The sequence below is a fragment of the Molossus molossus genome, unplaced genomic scaffold, assembly GCF_014108415.1.
Source record: "Molossus molossus isolate mMolMol1 unplaced genomic scaffold, mMolMol1.p scaffold_m16_p_21, whole genome shotgun sequence".
NCBI classification, from domain to species: domain Eukaryota; kingdom Metazoa; phylum Chordata; class Mammalia; order Chiroptera; family Molossidae; genus Molossus; species Molossus molossus.
This window is the reverse complement of record NW_023425357.1, coordinates 50,120,122-50,138,379: the sequence shown is the minus strand read 5'-3', so window position 1 is coordinate 50,138,379 and position 18,258 is coordinate 50,120,122.

Below are 18,258 nucleotides of genomic sequence, written 5' to 3'. Positions count from 1 at the left end.
GGTCTCTCAACTTCTCTCAATTACGGATGTTCTCTACGTAATGAATTTTCTGGGCTTTGATGTGTGATTATGGCTATATTTTTATCTATATGTTTTGTGGTTCTTCTACTTAAGCTTTTTGCTCACAAATCCTTTATTAAAAGTACTAAATTGTAAAAAGCACATCCATATTTCATTCGGTGTTCCAGCCAGAAATGTGAATTTCTCCGGCAAACACAGCTGCAGAGAGAACGTTTCCGTAGAACCACGCACTCGACCACGGATCTTGGAGCTGCTCGGCTCGGGGGGGATTGCCCTGGAGCCCCATTTCCCGGAAGATCCCCACTTCCACTTCTCCAGCTCCCTAAGTGGAGATCACTGTGGAATTTGCGCACCTTGACGCGGATGCCAAGAGCGACCCCGGAGGTGCTCCCGTCCTGGGACGCCCACGCTGGGCGGTTCGCACAGGTTCTGCTGAAACATTCGAGGGAAAGGCCTCACACACCCAACATTCCTATCCGCTGTGATGTCCGTGGGTTTTTTGATCTTAAAATAAATCAGCAGAGGAAAGAGCATAATCTCACCGTTGGGTGAGATGCCTCGGATTTTTTATTTTTTCGATCCTCACCCGAGGATGTGTTTTTATTGATTTTTAGAGAGAGGGGAAGGGAGCAAGAGAAACATCCATCGGTTGCCTCCCATACACGCCCCGACCGGGGATCAAACCCACAACCTTTTTGGTGTATGGGATGACGCTCCAAACGACTGAGCCACCCAGCCAGGGTGAGATGGCTCAGATTTTAAGCCAGGAAATGAGGTGGCAGAAGGCTGAGGGCCCCGTTGAATCCTGGGGCCTCCACGGTGCCTGTTCAAGACCAGGGAGGAGGGAAACTAGAAGCTGGGCCTGGGCAGTGAGGACGAGCATCTCTTCCCAAGTCTGCCCAGGGAATGCCGGCCTGGCCAGGTCAGCCCGCGAGCTGCTGACCTCTGGCGTGAGCAAATCCGTAAACAGACAAACGATGTGACCATTGGTCAGTGGTGGTCAGTATAATGCATGAATCTGACATCAAAGTTTGGGGGAGAGAACTGACGTGACCCTCTGTCGAATCGAAGTGATGAACATGGGGCGTGGACCTGCCCCGTGCCCGCCCACTCCGTGCCCGCCCAGGCTCCACGCTGTGGGGACGAGTGAGGCCCTGCCCCGTGCCCGCCCAGGCTCCAGGCTGTGCGGACGAAGCGAGGAGAGGGCACTCAATGGCCAGACCCCTCCCCGCTCACACAGACCCTCCTGCCTAAAGCCAGCCAGTGCCAACCAGAGGTCAAGGTGATGGCCTCCAGCCCCCTGCCTCCGTCACAATCTTGCTGGAAAAGTCCTCGGAGTGACCAAGGTGGGCACCTTCCTCAGGACCCGGGTCCAGCACAGGCACCCTGCTGAGTCTCAGCTCCCAGCCGTTCCCCAGCTCAAGGTCCGCACGAGTCCCCTCACCCCCCGTGGGAACAGAAGCTCACACCGTCCATCTCATCCTGAGAAACCAAGGCCCAGAAAGAAGAAGGTGCGGCCTCGGGGCAGAGAGAAGTGAGCCCCGCCCCCGCCCAGGCCTGCCCGCCCCTCGGCCTAACCTCCGCACTCTGTTCGAAGTCATTCTCAGCTGCAGGGGACAAGTGCTCTGAGCACAGGTGTCTGCTGGTCTCCTCAACCCCAAGGAAGTAGCAGCCAGGAGCCCCCAGCTCACTCGGCTCTCCTCTGACAGGCATCTTTGTGGCTGGCAGGCACCCACAGACATGCCCTTGCTCCAGGGACACCTGTCCAGCCCCGTGGGGGGACTCGGGCCTGGCTGCAGCCTTCCCCACAGGCGAGAAGGGGGTAGCTGGCAGAGGCCACCCTGTGACCCTCCCACCCCGCTTCTGTTCCAGACTCCATGGGGGCAAAGCTCTGCTCAGGGTCCCTACAGGTCACCTCGCTGTCACCCTAACTGTCTTGGGCAGCTGGCTCCCGCCCTGCCCCTGGAAACAGGCAGCAGACGAGCCCCCAGCCAGGCCCCTGTTGAGGCAGCAAAGGGCAGAGGGCAGAGCGGGGCACACGCGCTCTGGCTCCGGGGAAGCCTGGCCTCCGCTTTCCCCTCCAGACGGGCTCTGGAGGGACAGTGAAGAAGCAGAGTACACGGCCTTGGGGAGGACCGCGGGTCTGCAGCCAGGCCCCTCAGGCAGGTCCTAGAGGCCGGGCGTGGAGGGGGAGGGAGCACAGTGCCGAGCGGACGGAGGAGCTCAGCTGAGGGCAGCTGGGTGTCCATCCCTCCGCCGGGTGCTCCGTGGCGCGAACGCCAGGTCAGCCCACCCAGAGGTCGAGGCGGGCATCTGTCCAGCAGCTTCGGCCCCAGCACTGAGGGAGGGCACTTCCGGCGCCCCCACGGCAGGCCACGCGCTCTCCAGCGTCGAGAGGGAGCCCCAGGTGGGTGGCCGGTGGCCGTGGGGCCGAGGGCGCGGCGGTGTCTGCTTCCGCTGACTCCACGCGTGTCAGGAACAAACAGGAAATGGATGCTCTTTCTTAGCCAGCCCTTAGGTTACCTGATTTCCAGGGAAGCTTCTCCTAGAGGATCACAGCCATTCGGTGAGTGAGACACCCTTTGGAGGCTGACCCAGGGCGGCCTCGGCCAGGCCTCTGCCCCCACCGCCAGCCCTGGGCCCATCTCTCCATCACGCAGCCCTGCCGGGGCACAGAGGAGGCCGGTGGGCGTGGCCAGGTCATCAGGAAGACAGAGCAGGCCAGCAGACCGCGAGGACACCGTGGCACTTCCTGCCCCCGTCCCAGGAGACCTGGGACACCAGCTGGGCCTCAGGAAACCGTCTCTGAACCCGGAGCTCTGGGCGTTTAAGAAGGACACACGGCCAACGTGTCTGACAGCAAAAGCTGACGTGGATAAAACCCGCCGAGTCAGCCGCCAGTGCTTGGGGCGTCCCCACCGCGGGGGCCCCTACACGGGTGCGCCAGCCAAGGCTGGGAAACGGGTCAGCGTCGCAGGCAGAGCGAAGGGGAGCAGGTCTGAACTCGGTGGTGGCCGCGGCCAGTGTGAAACGGTCGCCTGGGCCTCCCGCCAGCCACACCTGGGCAGCCAGCGGGAAGGCCCCTGGGCATGGGCTGGGGAGGAGCACCACCTGCCCCCCGGGGCACAGTGTGGGGCCACTGCAGCCCTGGCCACTGGGGGCTCCTGGAGAATGGGACGACCTTGACCTTCCAGACACGGGGCGCAGCCAGAAGACCCACGTGGAAGGCAGCGTGCCTGGGGGGCTGGGGGGACGGCCCACAGGGGTCCCAGGTCCGTGACTCGTGAGCAGCGGCCCCACGCTCGGCTCTACCCGGTGGCGGGCTCCAGAAGACCTTCTCTTGCGCATGCCCCTGGCCCCCAGGGGCCGTGTGGACCAGACACCCTGCTCCCCTGCAGAGTCCCGGTGTCTGCAGACCTGCCCGGTCTCTGTGCCAACCCTGCAGGCTCCTGCCTGGGACCGCCCAGCGCCAAGCGGGGCCACAGGCACTGTTAGGAGCCGAGCCCCACAGACACGCCGTCCCAGGTCGGAGCCCAGGCCCGCCTGCGGCAGAGTCAGAACCGGAACGCCTCGTGCGACCACGGCGTGGCCTTCCCTCCTCCCCGGCAGGCAGGCCTTCAACCTCCCAGAGACTCGGGAGCACCCACACCGCTCCGGGCTTCTGAAGAAACCGTCTCTGTCATTTTGGGAATGAGAATGACTTTCTCTGCTTTATGCCCCCCTCTCCGCAGTGATGGGGAGAACCCTGGGCACCAACAGCTACTATAGGAAGTGTCTGCCTGATGCGTCCGGTGTGCGCCGCCCCTTCCCTGAGCGGCACCCCCGGAGGCCCGCGGCCCCGCACACAGTGCAGCAGGGGGCTTTCAGCCGGTGCCCACGGCTCCCGTGGGACCTGCCTGCACCCAGCCCGGTAACCCTGCTGCCTCCGCCTTCTCCCTCAGCCTCACGCATTATATTTAAGTCTCTGCAGCAACACAAATTTCAATTTGGCCGAGCTCTTTAATATTAATAGTTGTCAATCCAAATGCATAATAAAAGATTTAATCGAAACGAATAGCTCGCATATTTCTCTACCTCCTAAAGATAGTCACCAATTAGACAGAAGATTTGGTTATATAACTTTGTAGAATTAAGGCCACCTACGGAAGACCACCAGTCAGGGCTGCGGAAGCCAAAAAGTCCGATGGCATTCTGTTCTTTCCTTCTGAGGATAAAGCAGATCTGACCCCCGTCTCCTTCATTCACAGCCATGCCGGTGAGCACAGAATTCGCGGGGTGCACACCGGTGGGCACAGGATTCGTGGGGTGCACACCAGTGAGCACGGGATTCACGGGGTGCACGCCGGTGAGCACAGAATTCACAGCGTGCACACCAGTGAGCACAGGATTCACGGGGTGCACACCGGTGAGCACGGGATTCACGGGGTGCACACCAGTGAGCACAGGATTCGTGGGGTGCATGCCGGTGAGCACGGGATTCACGGGGTGCACGCCGGTGAGCACAGAATTCACAGCGTGCACACCAGTGAGCACAGGATTCGTGGGGTGCATGCCAGTGAGCACGGGATTCACGGGGTGCACGCCAGTGAGCACAGAATTCACAGCGTGCACACCAGTGAGCACAGGATTCGTGGGGTGCATGCCGGTGAGCACGGGATTCACGGGGTGCACGCTGGTGAGCACGGGATTCACGGGGTGCACGCTGGTGAGCACAGGATTCACGGGGTGCACGCCGGTGAGCACGGGATTCACGGGGTGCACGCCGGTGAGCACAGGTTTCACAGGCGTGCAGTGCAGGGGGACTCTGAGCTAAGTTACAACAATAAAGTTATCAGTAATGATAAAACCATTGCTCCCATAATGCTTTACAGCTTCTAAGGCCCAGTGGCTGGACCTTGCCAGATGGGGCAGGGCGGGACCGCAGCCGCACCGCCGTCCCATTTCGCAGACAGAGCCAGTGTGGTCCTGGCACCCGGTGCTCTGACCGCAGCATGGCGCCCTCCCCTCGGCTTCCCACCTCCTCCGACACAAAGGTACCCCGGCGGGGCTGTGCCCTCGGCGCCCTGGCTGCTGGCTCTTGGCCGAGAGCCCCATCGCCACTGGCCCCGGGCGGCTCCAGCGCCCGGCCTACCAAAGCGTCTCGGCAGAATGCCTCCTGGGGCAGAGCACTGAGGAAGTCAGGTCTTCCGATGTGACAGCTGGGACCTCACGGGGAGTCCCAGCACCTCGGTCCCAGATGGGGACCCCGACATTCCCCCGGCATTTCAGGAATCCCTGAGCTGGAAGGAAACCTGTCTCAGATGTCAAATCCAACACCCTCATTTTGCAGCAGCAAGAACAGGTCTGGGGCCCTGGCCGGTTTGGCTCAGCGGTTAGAGCGTCGGCCTGCGGTCCAGAGAAACCCGGGTTCGGTTCCCACTAAGGGCACGTGCCTCGGTTGCAGTTTGTCCCTGGCCCTGGATGGGTTGTGCGGGTGGCAGCCACTTGATGTGTCCCTTTCACGTCAATGTTTCTCTCTCTCTCTCCTTCCCACTCTGTCTGAACAAAAAATGGGAAAATGTCCTCGGGTGAGGATTTAAAAAAAAAAAACAGATCTGGGGAGGCTAAGAGGTTTGACCAAGGTCACAGAGCCAGTTAGTGACAGAGCTGGGCTAGAACACACACTCATATGTGCACGCACACACACATGTACACATAAGCATGCACACATACACTCGTGTACGCACACGTGTATACACACACCTGTGCACACACTCACACATGTACACATACGCATGCACACACTCACACGTGTGCACTCCAGCTGGAGCACAGCCCTGGCCAGGCTCCTGGTTGTGTGCCTCCTGCCGGGCACTCGGGGTATTTCCACACATTACTCCAGGCCTCTTTTGTGAGCTGCTCTGAGCTGGGCCCTGAACTACATCAAGCAGGAAGTTTAAATGAAATGGCTCCCAAGTTCCTGAAATGGTTTAATAAAACATATACTGACTGCAATGTGCAGTTTATGGTGGCAAACTATTGCCCCTCGGTTGGGAAAAATGACCTCCCATCGGCAATATCACTTTCAGCTTCATGATTCGAGTCCGCTGTTGGCCATTCCCCCGACCCACCGGGCAATTCTTTTCCATAACGAGGCCGGCGGCAGCCACTGAGCTTCCCGCTGCCGCAGGCGCCGGACTGTGCCCGCCAACCGCACGCTGGTGCTGAGGCACGAGGCGGCGGGCACATGACAGGCACCTCAGCCGGCAAGGCTGCCGGGGAGCAGACAGACGGCGGACAGTAAGGTGGAGGCTCAAGGCAACGACAGCAGACTCCCGGCTGCCCGGTAGCCCTGCGCCACCCACTCGGACGGACGGACGGACGGACGGATGGACGGGCAGCGGCTCAGCCAGGTCCAGAGCCTGCACCCGGGAGGGTGAGGCAGCGCGGGAGGAGCGCAGTAGGGACTTCTCCAGCGCCACAGTGTGCACAGCGCCCGCTGTAACGATGCTTCTAGCCACAAGTGTCATTTAGCCGAAAGGGTTCACCTTGTCTCGAAAAGTCCTGGGATCTGACTGCCAGAAACGGATGACCTTTATCCTAAACTGCGCACAGAGATGGCTTGTTAAGCTCATTAGTATTATATGGCGGATTAGATTAGACATTTTATGATTTTTCAAAAAAGGCTTTTTTGATATAAAAAAGCAGCAATTTCCTTTTCTGACTTTTTTTTTCATTGTTAAGGTAATAAAAGTGGCACATGTGTACCGTGGTGTAATGGATTAATTACGGGATATTATGTTTATCCTAACTCTTGCCCGAGTGGTACCTCTTCCTACCTCGCTCATAAAAATTAATGGGTCGCCTTATGCCAGGCAGAGATGGGGCCGCTGCTCCTACCGAACCGCTCACAGTGCCTTGTTCTGAGCTGGGTTCTCCTGAGAGACACGCCGTGTTTGCTGTCATATTATCACGTGCAAAAGCAACACCTTCTTTTCACTGCGGCTCTGCCAGCCCCCCGAAAGGCAAGCAGACCCCCCGCTGACGCTCCCGGCAGCCGGGGTGCGTCTTCTCTCACCCACAGCGGATCTGCTGCTTAAAAACACGCACAGCATCAAAGACACACCGGCCGGTGTTTTTGGCTATTTCTTTGTGCCTTGATGGTTGACGTGAACATAAAAGAATATTCATGCAAGATTCATAAAGGCCCCAGATTTCAAACAAACAGATGAGAAATCCCTAAAAATAATAATGTCCAGATGTCGCTTGTTTCCGTGAGCGGCTGCTCTTAATGTCGCCAGTCAGAAAGTGACGGAGTTCGTGAGCGCTTAGGCCTCCGTCGCCGACAGAGGGTTATCATTTTTCATCCAGGGAGCACCCAGGGCAATTAAAATCAGCGCTTCCGATAAATGCCCGTGGCTCTCCGTGGAGGCTACTCCTGTGACCTTGGCCGCACACCGCAGAGCCCCGCCCACAAAGGCTCGCTCTCTGTCTCCCAGGTCCCCTTCAGGGGAGAGTGTAATTTTCCAGGCCAAAAATGCAGCTTATTTTTAATGCACTAGAACTTCAGAATTGAAGGGACTCTTAGGAACCATACAGACCTAATTCCTCGTTTTATTGCCGAGAAAATCGAGGTCCAGGAACTCAAAATGTTTGACCCCAAATCTCTCAGCTAAGGAACAAGAAAGAAGCTACTAGAATCCAGTCTTCTGCAGGCCAGGCTGGGGCGATGTCCACCCACCAAAAGGTTGGCTTGGGGCCAGTACGATGCCAGGGCACCTGTCTGACACAGGAGCCTCTCCAGGCCTGGCCCCGGGACCTTGACAGAAACAGGTCCCCCAGGAATTCCGAGATCCCAAGCATTTCTTTGGAGTGAGACAGGATGGAGTCAACAGACCGCTCCGTAGTTGACACTGTAAGGCCCCCACCAGAGCCACCAGCATTAGGAAATGTCGCTCAAACGGCCACCGGAAGCACTGTGTGTGTGAGACCCTGGAGGATGGGGTGGCAGACAGAGCCCAGCCCACAAGCCTCAGCTGCTCCCTCGGAGGACCCAGGTGCGGCAGGAGGTGCCCAGTGCGCACCCGGCCCTCGGCCTCACGCTCCTGCCCGACAGGTAAGGGGACCACACCCGTGTGCAGCGTGGGACACACCAGGGGACAGCCTGGGCGTGCCCACCCTGGCCAGAAGCACCCTAGGGCTGGGCTTGGCACAGACTGAGCAGCGGCATCTCTCTGATTCCTCGTGGCCGTCCAGAATTAGCCCGTTACTCCACAGGAAAAGAGGTGCGGGGGCCCCGGGGGGTTGCTGGTGGGCACGAGGTCTGTGGGGAGAACTCAACTCTGCAAGGCCTGCGGGTCCTGCTGCCTCGGCCGAGCTCCGCGCCACCCGAGTGCCCAGTCACACTGACTCAGCGCTGTTCTCGGAGCACTGCGCCCAGAGCACGCCGCTCCGTGCCTGAGCTGGTGCCCACACACACTGAGAGAGCCCCTGACGCCGGAGCCCCCAGACGCCAGAGCCGCCAGAACTCAGAACTCCCAGACACCAGAGCCCCCAGATGCCAGAGCCCCCAGACACTGGAGCCCCCAGATGCCAGAGCCCCCCGACGCTGGAGCCCCCAGACACCAGAGCCCCCAGAACTCAGAACTCCCAGACACCAGAGCCCTCAGACACCAGAGCCCCCAGACGCCAGAGCCCCCAGATGCCAGAGCCCCCAGACACTGGAGCCCCCAGATGCCAGAGCCCCCAGATGCTGGAGCCCCCCAGATGCCAGAGCCCCCAGAATTCAGAACTCTCAGATGTCAGAGCCCCCAGACATCAGAGACCCCAGACGCCAGAGCCCCCAGAACTCAGAACCCCCAGACTTCGGATCCCCCAGATGCCGGAGCCCCCAGAACTCAGAACTCCCAGATGTCGGAGCACCCAGACACCGGAGCCTCCAGCAGCGCGCTGTGTCGGCAGCCTGTGCTGCCCTGAGGCAGGTGCACAGAGTCCGTGTTGGGGGATGGTCCGTCTCCTCTTGCACAACACGAAGGCCACCTGAATGGAACCACCTTTGCAGAGCTTGGTCACAAGCCCCCCAGGGTTCAGAGGAAGTGGCTGGGGTCCCATAGGCTCTACCAGGAAAAGCACTTGGGCAGAAACGTGGTCAAAGCGGAGGCGAGCCTTCCCACGGGTGCCTTTGCTGGCACACTGAGGGTCCATGTGGCGGCGGGAAGACCGGCGACAAGGTACCCCACAGCATCACGGTCGAGTCCTCGTCCACCTTCGTCAGACCCGCCTGGTCAGGGGAAGACACGCTGACAACCTGAAGGGAACGTGCCTCCTGAGGGGACGTTCTCCTGAGCCCGGGACAGTTCGGAATCTCTTGGGGAGAGTCTCAGCCCAGAGGCCGCAGAATACTGGCCACCAAGGGCCTCCCCAGCCGGGGCTGCGCCCAGACAGCCGGGCATCTCCCCCTCATCCATGAGCTCTGGGTCCTGTCTCTCAGCTACCGAACACCAGCTCAAAACCCTTAGGCCAGAGTCACACTGGGGAAGCCCAGGGCAGGTGCCCTCGGGGAAGACAGCAGGTGAGGGCTGAAGGGTGTGGCACCCTCTCCCCAAAAGGGCCCAGATGCTACTTGGATGCTCCCATCCCCCCCACCTGCGACCCAAGCACCAGGTGAACAGCAGGAGTACCAGCCGCCACACGATGTCTCAGCAGAGCCCGCTGAGCGCGTCTCCCCAGGTGCGGGGGCAGGGGCCGAGCCAGCGCTCTGGCGACACACAGCAGCCCCAGAAGCGGGCCCTGGACCCGGAGAGACCACCCCCTCTCCTGGCTGGTTCCCAGGCCCTCCTCCCGCACTTCCGCACAGCCAAGGGCTAGGAAGAGGCCTCGCCCGAGGAGGTTCCCTGGCAGGTTCCCCAGGAGGCCGGGCCCACTGGGACTGTGCCCGAGAGGCACAGCCGTGGGCAGCTGGGGCTCGGAGCTGCATCGCCGGGGCCAAGCCCATCGCCGGGGCCAAGCCCCTCGCCGGGGCAGTGCACACTTGGTCTGTGCTCTTCCCAGAGACACCCAGAGGGCCGGCCGTGGCCACTCGCTCCGCGCCCTTCCCAACAGGGAGCCTCACCCCCTTCGCCTCCACGAGGCCGAGTCCGTCCGCTCTCTGGATCTGGGAGGCAGCTTCAAACACGGACGCACACCCAGTGAGACACAGTGCTCACTTCATGAGGTCGGCGCAAGAATCCAATGAGGTCATGGGCACAGAATGAGGACAGTGCCTGGCACTTGGTAAACAGTCCGTAGACGCTAACAGCTGCCACGCTGGACTCCAGTGCCCTCCACACCACCCCACACCAGGCCAGCCCCACGAGGCCTCCCCAGGGTGTGGAGGGCGGAGGAGCCCCTGAGGACACGGGATACTCTCCACCCGTGATTAAAGGTCTGCCCTCCCCTGCAGAAGTGTGCAAACACCTTTCTACCCACACAGCTTTTGCAAATGCAAGCGTGTGTGACACGGGCTTAGGGAGTGGCCAGGGCCAAGGGGTCCCCAGGAGCCTCCAGGGCCCACCCCGCGAGGTCTGCGTGGCTCTGCTGGTTCCGCCGCCAGACCGGGAGCCTTTAGAAATTCAAGTTCTTGGATCACACCCCAAACTTCCTGAGGCAGAAAGTGCATAGCAGCCCAAGTGTGTTTCTAAGCCTTCCAAGAGATGACGGTGCCCGCTTGGGGGGGGTTAACTATGCCCAGTGGTTCATCCTCAGGCCCCCTCCACATCTCCCTGCAAGGGGATTTCTGAGCTGCTTGATCTGGGGTGGGGTCCACACATTGACGGCTCTTAGAAGCCCCCAGGCAGTGGTGGTTGGAGCCGAGGTTGAGCGCGACCACCTCGTCCCTGCTGCTCAGGGTACCCAGGGGTGGTGGCAGCCTGCACAGAGCCCGGCAGGTGCTCGCTCCTGCAACCCCGGGACCTGTGTGCACAGTACTGATCCCTGGTCTACATGGTTCTGTTCAACACCACACGCCTGAGATGACCCAGGTCCCCCCGCTACTCTAGTGGGTGGGACATCAGAGCAGCCTCCTCCTCTGGGGGCGACCCCGTCCCCCACAGCATAGCCTCAGAACTGCCCCTCGGAACCAGAGACCTGATACTAGCTGGGATGCCAGATGGACAGAAACACCAAAGTCCTGTCTGAACGCCCACGTGGGGCCTGGAGCGGAGGGGCAGCCATCTGCTGGGGGGTCCCGCCTGCGCCGCGGCCACGCCTGTACTGGGACGCTCACGTATTACTTTGTCGAGGATCAAAAGCTACATTCTTGAGCCCAACTCACTCGTGAGACCGTCACTTTTTGTTACGTACTCTTCTTAGGCGTGAAATAATCCACATACATGAACATGCGAGAAACTTGATTATCTTCTTGTACCACTTCAGGGGAGAACGTGGCTCTGGGGTAGAAAAATTCAACCTATACACTTTTCAACAACCACCCCGACAAAGTGCACACACACACACACACACTCACACCCCTCTCAAGTCAAAAGTCCCCCCTCTGGACTGGAAACTGAGCTCCTTGGTGTTGGGGCTGCATCCCACCCGCCAGGCTGAACACCCTCAATAAAGGCTTAGCTGCCAGTCAGCAGGGCGACTGACGTAAGAGGACAGAAGAGGGCAGTTAGGGCCACAAAAGGCAGGACACCCACAGTCCCATGAGTTTGTGAGCCAAGCTACCACCAGCTGGCAGGTAGAGACCAAAACCAGAAAACGAAAGTCATCGACATCTCCATTCCCAAAACCCCTGGGTGTATATGATCACATTTCATTTATTCTCGGACACAAAACAATTACCAGGCCAATTCGTTCCCACTAAGCACCTACTAAGTGCCGACCCCTTGTCTGGGACATCACGGCGCATGATGAGGGATGAAATTCCGAGCCCCGAAGCATGGCTGTCTCCCCTGCGATGTGCTAACATGCCGATCCCATTATCATCCCGCAACCCTGATTATCATACTTTCCTTTGTGCAAAATGAACTGAGCCAGAAAACTGTAAGGGTAGGAGTCCAGCTGCTCTGCCTGACTTAAACCACAGCCAAAAGTTCACGGAAAACACCGCTGAGATCCACATGGCGCCCGCTCAAAGCCTGCTATTGAAACACTGTAGTTATTAAGGACAATGTCACACATTCCCAAACAGCAAAGAGAATCACATCTCTGCTTGAGACAGACTCGGGCTGACCGTTCCCGGGGCCCCACAACATGCCCTCAGTACTTGCACGGATGGATGATCTCTACAGTGCACACAAATATATAAAATCAACTAAGATTTCTCGCCATTGAAGAGAGAGCAACTAGCCATCCACGCTTTGTCCTCTGTGTGGAGGAAGGTTCCTGGCTCCGGGTCCTCACGTCCTGGTGGACCAAGCATGTGGGGAGGAGGGGAGGAGGCAGAGAGAGACCACTGCCCAGCTGAGCCTGAGGCACAGAGGCGCCCAAGACCGTCTCTGGAAGATGGGAGAATAGAACCTCTCGCTGGGAGAAAAAGACTTGGGGCTAGCCGCAGGTATCTGTGCTGGGATTCACCCCCAAGTATGTCTGGCGGAAAGAATGACAGAGAAATAAGTCCACATGTTCTCCTGTTGACCCTCGTTTTCTCTGCTCTGGGTTAGGAAACTAATTCCTTTTTTAATGCAAGAGGAAGTGATCGATTAGCGTAGCATTTCTGGCCATCCTGGGGCAAGGCTGCCGTGTGGCGGGCAGGCATCTGGGACCGGCCTCTCTCCTCCGCAGGCCGGGAGCTCACCCCGCCGCGCACAGGGCCCGGGGCCCAGAACTCAAGCGCAGACCGTGCCCGACGCGTGATGGTTCAACCTACAATTGTTTGACTTTATAATGGTCTGAGAGTGATACACAGGAATGATCACGTGATTTATTATAAAATCGGCCCAGCCGCAGGCTCGGGCGCGAGTTCTGAGCAATGTGGGGGGGGGGGGGCAAAGCTGGGGTGCTCCGAAGGTTAGGACTCCGCGACCTTCAACCCAGGTGGGTTATCAGGACGTGACCCTGCCCTACCTGAGCTCGGCTCACCTGGCACCTCCTCCCGCCTTCACTCTGTCCCTCCCTGCATCACCTCTCCCAGCGACCGCGTCACATCTTAATATGATTATAAAATGCCTTTCCAACCAGGACTTGCCCTCGGGCTCACGAAAACCCCAGGAAGCTCCCTGTCAAGGGCTGTCGCCAAATGATTTCATCTAAAGTGCCGATGACGAGAACAAGGTCACCGCGACAACACGGGCACCCTGGGTAAACCACATTCAGACGTGTGGCGGGCGAGTTCGTTATCTTTGCGAAGCCTCGGTTTGTCGTTCTTCGAAGAGGGGATGAAACAAGACTAGGGGGCGGGCTCCGGGCCCGGGACGGGCTGGCCAGGGCTCCTGTGGCGGTGCTGGTCCCGTGCCCAGCTCTGCACCGGAGCACGTGAGCGGCAGTCGACATGCCAGGGGAGCGCCCGTGCGCCCGGGAAACATCGTCCACGAACACCGAAGTCCGGCTGTCACGCGCAGTCGGCCCCCCGTGTCTGTGGGTTCCACATCCGTGGTTTCAACCAACCACAGATCAAAGACGTCTGGAAAAACCCGACGCTGGTCTGACGTGCACGGTGGAGCCGGGCCTGTGACGGTGGCGTCTGTAGCGAGCATGTACAGACTTACTTTCTTGTCATTATTCCCTAGGCAGTACAGCGGAACAAGTATTCCAGAGCAGTTACATTGTATCAGGTATTAGAAGGATCTGCGGACGATCTGAGGACGATCTGAGGTACGCGGGGGATGGCTCGGCCTCCTGCACACACTGCGCCACCTCCCGCGAGGGCCCGGCGTCCGCGCCTGTGGGGTCTGCAGGTGTCTCGAACCCGTCCCCTGCGGGCGCCGAGGGACAACGATCATTTTCGTGGGTCATGAAACATTACCTTTCGGTTTCCTCAATCACCGAGACACGGGAAAGCCACCCTTTGCTGGAGGCCATACGCCAGCAGGCAGAACCGCCGAGACACGACCCCACACCCGCGAGGATGGCACAGTGGACACTTGAAAGCAAGCGCTGGCGAAGAGGTGGAGGACGCGGAGCTCAGGCACGGCTGGGAAGGTGCCCTGGTGCGGCCCGTGGGGAACAGCACGACACTTCCTCCGTATTAGAAACGGTGATTCAACACCATTTTTAACTGTTTTCACACGTAGAAGAAGCAGCAGCAGGGTGCCCAGTGCGACCCGCAGGTCTGAAGTCAGCAACCCCGGCACAGGGCGTACGGGCAGCACAGAGAACGTCCCCCCAAAAGGAAAATGAGCCCTACGTGAGCAGAGGGCTCAGAGGCCGATGAAGAGACTCAGATCGACTCATCCACGTCTTCGCGAGCACACACTCCGAGGCCAGTGACCATCTGGGCACAGACACAAAGCAGAGAGGCCCAGGCCCACCACCCAACCCTTCGGTCCGCACGGCGCTGTCGGCAGGAAGTCGCCCTGGCGCATGGGGGTGTGCCCAGGTGGACTGGCGCCCTGGGACCTGCTGGGGCAGCGGGCCGGATGGGCACGCACAGGCTCACACAGGAGGCACGCCCTCCCTGGAGTGGTCAACGATCCTGTCGGGGACGGGAAGTCCAGTGACTTCAAGGGTGAGTTTAATTATATGTTGTCGCGGACTAGCAGTGGTTACGATGGCACAATTACACATGCAATTTATCAGCAAGATATTTGCATACATAATAAACCAAAAGGAAAACATTAAATTTCAGTGGATGCTAAAATATAAAATCGGGCCGTGAGGTGAGGCCGTCTCACTTGCACGTGGGCGGGAGGGAGACGCCGAGGCCCCCCCTCCCTTCCACGAGCGGGGTGTTCGCACCGCCACCGCCGCGTGGCAGCCACCCCGGGAATTACTCCCCACACAACCAGCAAACCCCAAAGCCCAGGGGTGTGTCCTTCCCACAGGCAGAGGGCGGGGAAGCCGACTCAGGGGACCCCCCGTCCTTTCTGATGTCGAGGAACCTGCCGGCCACAGTCCCCAGGGAGCCGGGAACACCGCCGGCCCGGCAGCGTCCTGGGGCTCCGGCCCCTTGTGTGAGCCTGAGGGGGGGGAAGCTGATGATCGAACGGCCTCCATCTTCCTTAGTCTTGAACAGAGGGAGGAAGGGGAAAAGAGGACTAAACAGAGAACAGGAACACACTGGCATTCACAACAGCACACGCCTATTAAACGCCCACTTGGAAGCAAGTATTATCTTACACTTGTAGCGTAGGTTTTGCAACCTACCAATTCACTGTCAGCCCCAATTTACAGATGAGAAAACTGAGGTGCAGCAGTGACCTTGACACATGGTCACGAGCGGTGAAGGTGGGTTTCCAGCCCAGGAAATCTGGCTCGAGTCCATCCCTTCGCCACGGGTTGCCCGGGGAGGCCCCGTGTCCCTCTCTTCCTAATTATGGCCTCACTGGGACTGCTGTCATGCCCATGATGCAGTCATTTAAAAGTCAAAGGCGAGGTGACTTTCGAGCCTCATTGATGGGAGTAAGTTTTCCAGGGCACAGGTACCCTCCCTGCCTGCTCTCAGGAACCCCACCGCCCAGAGCCTCAGCCTGTCTCGAGACGGCTGACCCCACATGGCCGAGCTTCAGCCAGCCCCAAAGACGTCAAGCACGGCAGGTCTCAGAGGACACACAAGAGCCTCGAAAAGCCTATGAAATACACCACATCACGTGCCCAGGAGACAGACCGCCCTCCGTCTGCACAACGAGGCGTCTGAGCCCCATCGATTCCTTGCCCTTGTTCTGCTTTGAAAGAGGCCACCTTCTACCTGCCGCCACGCTTCACGCTCGTGGACTGTTCGAGGTATTTTCACAACACGGGCCCACGTGAGTTCAGCTCCAAGAGGTTGCCTGCACAGACCTAGACCTACGTTTTCCGTTTTAAAAGCTGAGTCAAAAATAGGAGATGAATGAGAATATATTTCTATCATTGACCATCTTGACGTTAAAAAAAAAATGTTTGGGAGGTCAAGGGATGAAGAGATGATAAAAAGAGAGGTTTCATTTGGTACCACTGGGCCTACTATTCTAAGGTTCAGTTAGGGCTTAAGGTAGAGTCTCACTTATCCATCTGTTCCTCTATCCAACCATCCATCCATCCAACCATCCACTTATCCACCCATCCACCCATCATGCATTCATCCAGCCATCCAACCATCCATCCATCCAACTATCCACTTATCCACCCATCCACCCATCATGCATTCATCCAGCCATCCAACCATCCATCCATCCAACCATCCACTTATCCACCCATCATGCATTCATCCAGCCATCCAACCATCTATCCATCCAACCACCCACCTACCCATCCATCCACCCATCCATCCATCCATCAACCCATCCATCTATCCATCCAACCACCCACCCACCCACCCACCCACCCATCATGCATTCATCCAACCACCTAGCCATTTCTCCATCGCTGGTCCATCCATCTATCCAGTCACCAAAGTACCACTGAGAACCTTCTGTGAATCAGGCACTATTTCAGAAATTAGGAAAGTAACACTGAACACCTGAGGCCCTCCTCCTTCCAGATCTACAACATCATGGGGAGACAGACCAGAAACCACGACGGAGAAGTTCTTCCCGCCTCAGACGTTGCAATGTGTCTGAAATCCTCCCACCGGAAAGGTAAATCAGAGTCATCTCCTCTGCTGTTACCATCAAGGATCATGTGTACAAACAACAGCGCCTTCTACGGAGATGCCGAGGGTGCCGAAATACACGCCGCCGCGGCAGAATCCTTTGAGGGCAAGTCCTACGGGTAATATTTTTATGACGGAGGCTCTATTCCTCACCTCCTCTGTCCTTGATTTAAATGTATAGATGGGTGTGGGTGCACATGTATCAAGATTCAAGTGTTTCGATATGAATTTGTATTCAAAATACTTTTCCTGATTTCAGTTGATTGCACATTTCGAGCCAATGTTGTAGCAATAATCTTTGTTCTGAATCAAAAACAAGATCTCTCTCTGCTTCTCTCCCTCCTCCCTCTTGTGCTCACAGCCTCTCTTCCCTGCCTGCCCTCTCGCCCTAAGAAGCCCCCATATCAACCTGCCTCCGCGCTGAGTGCTACCAAGGGCAGAGCCGTTCTCCGTGTGCCCCCCGCCAAGGTTTCCGGGGCTGCGCAGGCTGAGGTGCTGCCACATCAGACAGGCACCGGCAGAGGACAACCCTCCCCGCTTCAGTTTGAGTGCGTAATTGTTTGAATACATCTCGCCTGCGCTACAATAATGTCATCCTTGGTTGACACAGATTTTAAAGCCCTTTGAAAAGGTGGAATGTTATCAATCACGGGCATGATTATAATGGGATTTAAGTGGGAAAAGATAAGATTCAGGCCCTGGCTGAGGCCAGACTGTGTGACAGTGGGGTGGGAGGTGGGAGAGACTGCGTTCCACCGGGGACAGGAAGAGCATGGAGCCACCCTGCACACGCCCCCTCTGCCAAAGCAGGTGTCCCAAGCAGCCCCCGACACTGGAACTCGGACTGGAATTCCCCCACACCCAAGATATCTGCCGTGTTCCCAGCGCTAGGCCAGTGGTTCTCAAAGAGCGATGACTGGGAGCCCTGGGGACATCTGGTCACTTCTGGGGACGTTTTTATTGTTACCATGGGGACGGGGGCACACTACCAGCGTCTACTGGGTGGAGGCCAGGGATGCAGTTTAATGTCCTTCAGTGAGCAGGACGGCCCACAGCCAAGCATCGCCCAACATGTCCTCGGTGCAGAGGCCGAGATGCCCCATCTGAGACCTGCAGAGGCTGAGCCCAAGCTGGGGGGTTGGGGAGCACAGCCCAGGGAGGGTTGTCCCCAGAAAGAGGTCTGAGCTGCTGCCCCTGGCTCCGCCGTCCCTCCTGCACACCAGCTGACCAGGACGGTGACAGAAGAGAGGGCGGGAGCCTTAGCCAGACTCCGCGCTCGCTCCAGGGCCTGGTGCTCTGGAACACACCCTTCCCGATGACACGTCCGAGGGACTGGCAACCCTGCCGTGTTCCCTTCGAGGCCGACAGCCCGGGCCCAGCAGAGGCACCAGCGCCGCTCGCCCGGGCAGATCCGGGACCGCCCAGCGCCTCCCTGACAAATCGTCACGATGCCGCCCGGTGTCAAGTTCACCCGCCGAGCCCAATCACACGTCCGGATTACCCAGGCCAGGAATCGTGAATTTCATTAAATATATTAAAGGGGGGGA